Below are 5104 nucleotides of genomic sequence, written 5' to 3'. Positions count from 1 at the left end.
TCCCTGAAAAACACCTAGTTCCAACTAAAGTTCTCTAGAAGTTCATCAGTCGCGCATCGAAATCAGAAGCTCGGGAAAATGTTAAAGAAAAGTTTATGAGTCAGCTAAAGTTGTATATTGAAGTTAGAGATTGGTTGTATCGAGCCTATGTCTTTATCAAAGAAGAAGCTAACTGAGATGACTTGATTGCTAAGTTCACTTAGGGGGAGATTGTTGGAACCTCAAAGTGTACCTCTAACAATCATCCAATAATGTTACTAAGTCAGTTTCAGTTTCGGAGTGAAAATGTTCTGGAGTCAATTTGTGTTTACAAGTATAGGTTGTGTCCGGAGTAGAAGTTCATAAGAAGATATTCAAAACATAGTGAAGACATTCCGGAATGAAGATTATGTCCAGAATAATGATATGTCCAAATCTATTTTACTCATCTGTATTAATTGTATTTGTCATTTTATTTGATGTAACATGTCATAGGACTTAGTCTCTTTTGTCAAATCTTAGATAATCAGAGTGTCAGGAGTAACTCTATTATCCGGTTCTATGTATGTGTTATGATCTGAACGATGTAATCAGTCTTCCTATTTATAGGAGAATTTAATGACAATGTACACGACGGATTGTTCATCCTAAGATAGCATTATTCCTGTTTACTTCACTTTCTATTTCCTTTCATATCAAACATTCTTCTTGTTCATTTATTGTCTTTACTTTGACTTAACACTTCATTCATGTCTTGAATATTTTGTTCAATTCATTACTTCAGACTTGACTAGTCTTGCCAAAACTTGACTGGAACTCCTCTTAGTAAGCAGACATTGATCTTAAGCATTAACTTGAGGTTTTAGTTTTAAAACCTTGTCCCTACGCATAAGATCTCTTGTGCTCATAATTAGTTGCCGAAAATAAGAAGCCTAAGGGTCTTTATATAGTGGCACAGGAAACCCTAGATAACCCTGATTTGTGTATTAAATTAATATTTCAAATCTGGTATTTATCTCGTTCCTTATTTATCTACATGGGATATTCTAGAAACCCAAGAATATCCCCTCAAAAACGTCCACCACCTATGGTGGAAGGTTCTGGTGCCTTTTATTCACCTATTGAACAATTGCACATTAGACCTTGCGTTTTTAATTAATTCCGTTAATCCTAAAATTAATTCTAATTAATTTCTGATAAATTATTAATTAAATAATAGTTTTCTAATCAATATATTATTTTCATAATATATTAATAAACTATTTATTTCAATTTTATTAATCACATAATAAATTAAGCTCTCTCTCTCAAAGTCATCATGTCCAGTTGCTAGGTTTGAGGGCAACCTAAAAGGATTGTGCTACTATCAGTTCAAGTTGTTCATTCAGGTATTTTATCCCCCTCTCAGTTGCCTTCTTGACACATATTACTATGGATTTCCCAATGCATTATTGTCTACTCATTGAGATCCTTAAAGGTAGGTCTCGTGAGACTAGAATTAAGGATTAGAGAGTAATAATAACAGGAATGGGCAATTGGGATTGTTTGTTTATTATGAAAATATATAACTACAATATTGTGGGTTGAAAACCTTATGTGCTCACCTGACTCCCAAGCCTGACCCATTCAGTTTCTTTGTATCACATGTAGCGGTATGAAAGTACAATTCACTGAGAGATCTAAGGAATTTAGGCCTTTAGTTCAATAAGTTAATGTAAGGCCAATAGTTTTTATGCTTATGTTTTGTAGCATTTATGACATCTTAAGTTTTAATAAAAAATGAAAAACATTTTCTTTGAAAATACTTTTTATGGGAGCAATTCCACATTTATAAAGATCACTTTGATGTAAAACAAACATAAATAACAAGGTCTTTTCGTACCTTGAAAATTGGGGATGTCAGAGACGAGTTGAGAGCTTAACGTATTTTAGATGCTCTTTGTGGTGAAGGTTCAACTATAGCCAAAGGTCTCCTACATGTTATTACATTTGTGGTTAATCTATGGATATGAGGTAGATGCCCATTGAGTTTGGCAAAATTTGTTGCCTCTACTCCTCTTACGTCGCACTTAAAAGCTAACAATGGAATACGACCTATTGAAGTAGGCATTATATAGAGACGTCTAGTTTCCAAATTGGCCATGAAAGGTGTTGGTAAATAAATGACGAAGTATCTCAAATATTTTTAGTCGGGGTTGGGATGTTAGGTGGCGCTGAGGCCGTATTCCATAACCTCAACAGGGTGTTGAGTGAGCACCATGACGACGAGTCTCTTTCCATGCTTATCAGGGACTTCTCCAATTCCTTTAACCTTGTAGACAAATCCCCATTACTTCATGAGGTCAGATTGAGGTGCCCTTCTATATCCTTGTCGGTAGAATTCTTGTATGGTCAAGCAACAAGGTTATATCTAGGAGACATAATATTTAGTCTACCACTGGGGTTCAACAAGGAGACCCATTGAGACCACTTCTCTTTGCTCTTGTGTTTCACCTACTCTTGCATAATATTAGATACAATTGCAAGCTTCTTCTCCATTCATTGTACCTTGATGATGGAACACTTATTGAAGATTCGAAGGATGTGGACAAAACATTGGACATCATTAAAGTGATTGGACTAGAATTGGGCCTTTAGTTGAATATCAAGAAAACCGAGCTCTTTTGGCCCTCATGTAATGGTAGGAAGCTTTGTAAGGGGTTATTCCCAATTAGCATTGGGAAACTACCATTAGGGGTGAAATTTCTTGAGGGAGCTGTTAGTAGAGATGATAGTTTCATTAGCACCTTAGCCATAATGAGAGCCGAAAACGTTGTGAATTTGATGCATCTTCTTCCACAACTGTCTGACCCCTAGAGTGAGCTCTTTTTTGCTTCGATCTTGTATGGGTATTGTTAAACTTTTCTTTCTGATAAGCACGTGCCAACCCATTCACATAGAGGAGGTGTCGTTTCTCTTTGACAAAGGGATACGCGGGGTGAATGAGGAAATTATGGTTTGTGGTGGCCCTTTCTTTGGTGACATACAGCGGCGAATTTCTTCCCTACCCATTGGGTTTGGTGATTTAGGTTTTTACTCGGAAATAGAGGCTACCTCATATACTTTTGTTGCCTCAAGGGCTTAATATTAGGTATTACAAGACCACATCTTACATGATAGCGACATATTTAGTATGGATTCTTATTATGCTTGTGCCTTGGCTTCTCTTCGTAACAATATTACATGATTTGACTTTAACAATTTCACTAATAAGGACACCACCCGTCCCCTAAATCCCAACATACACTAACGATTCCCCTTTTTAGTAAAATTTTCCAAGATATGGAAGTGCATTTCGATATAATGGTTCGGCAGAAAGCAGATTTCGAGTGTTTACGAGCACTACATGCTCAAGATTTTCTTCTAGATATCCCTATAGATGGGACTGGCCAACATATGTCTCATGTGGAGTATCACACTATCCTTAAATATCGACTCATGATCCTAATATTTCCAGCTAACGAGATATGCCCGGTGTATCGCAAGACATGTTTGGACTCTTTTGGAGAGCATTCAGTTTATTGTAAATATCTCACATGGTTCAAATACCGACACGATATGGTTAGGTATGTTTTGTTTGACATATTTAAGCGTGTCGGAGTTTCCGCCAAGAAAGAGGCAGATGTGAATTTATTAACTGAGACGACAGAAGGACTGTCAATCCTTAGATCAACTAAGGTTTTGGTTTTTGGTTGGGTTAGAGGGAAACACGTTTGTGTGGACCTTACAGGGGTATCCCTTCTCGTGGGATTAAGGTCCGGGGTTTCAAGTCGGGGCATGCCGCTTTAAAAGCTGCCACATGGTAAGTCACAAAACATGAGAAATTGTAGATGAAAATTTAACACGTGTTCATACTCTTTGTGTTTGATATATTTTGTTTTCTCGCACCGGATACGATAGAGTTTCTTAATAGAGTACAACAGATCATGTAAAACAATATTATATCCCCTACATATATGGATGTGGTCTTCAAAAGAATTGGTTCTATCATACAAAAAGGTTTAGCGACACAACTTGTTGTCGGTATGCATTATCACTCATTGTATTGTGATAAGGAATTAACTATTAATGAACTTTGAGTAAAAATTGGCTATTTAGAAAAAAAAATACAAATTTCCAAAATACAAAATTAATGGGATGCTAATTTCTAAGATACAAAAATGAACTCAAAAAATAAAGAAAAAAAAACATTATGAGGTGGTGGTGTTAATTTAAAGTATTATAATACTTGCACATGTTACCAACTTATGTCCCAAATATTACAAATATTTTTTGGGTTCCTCCCATTTTGCAAAAGGGGCACCTTGTTACTTTCTTGGTCTTACATTAACCCAAAAAGGCATTATTGCATCTACACGGAACTACATAATATAACGATATCTATTAATATTTAATTATACTACAGGTATCGATGCATCGTAAACCACAATTTTATAAACTTGACATGCGCTTATTCACGAAAGATCATAAGAATTATAGCTGTCATCGGTTCATCGGAGTAATGAGATGCATACCGTCCCGTCTTCTCGGTAAATCAAAAAGAATATGCTTTGCTCGACACCTACAAGGAGAGTCTCTTTCCTTTGCTAAGGATTTAGCTCATGCGGGAAAGAGTTTGGGGAGAGTGGAGCTCGTCACTCTCCAGCCTAAAGATTAAAAATTATGAACCATTTTATATAAGTTGGTGCACAAAACTGAAATTCGAAATGAAATGATAACAAAATTAATCCCCAAAAATAATTGACATTTTGCAATCTTTCAGTTAATATCATTATAAACCAACGGATTATTTTATTCGTACTAATTTGGCCATTAGTATTTTATTTTTTAGAAATTTAATTTCTTAAACCGAGAAATGTTTGTTAAAAAAAAAAAGAATATGTACCATTTATTTTTGTATTTCACCGGTCAAGTAATGATGGTTCCCCCCCCCCCCCCCCCCCCCCCCCTCTCTCTTTCTATATATATATATATATATATATATATATCCCTATCTAATAAAAGAATAGTTTATTCCCCTCTTGACACGTGTCATCTTATTAAGCCTCTTAATTAATGCATATTTTATTCCTTTTTTGTCATGTGT

The sequence above is a fragment of the Lactuca sativa genome, chromosome 5 (assembly GCF_002870075.4).
Source record: "Lactuca sativa cultivar Salinas chromosome 5, Lsat_Salinas_v11, whole genome shotgun sequence".
In the NCBI taxonomy this organism is placed as follows: Eukaryota; Viridiplantae; Streptophyta; class Magnoliopsida; order Asterales; family Asteraceae; genus Lactuca; species Lactuca sativa.
The sequence above is the reverse complement of the archived record's forward strand: the minus strand, read 5'-3'. Positions refer to the sequence as shown.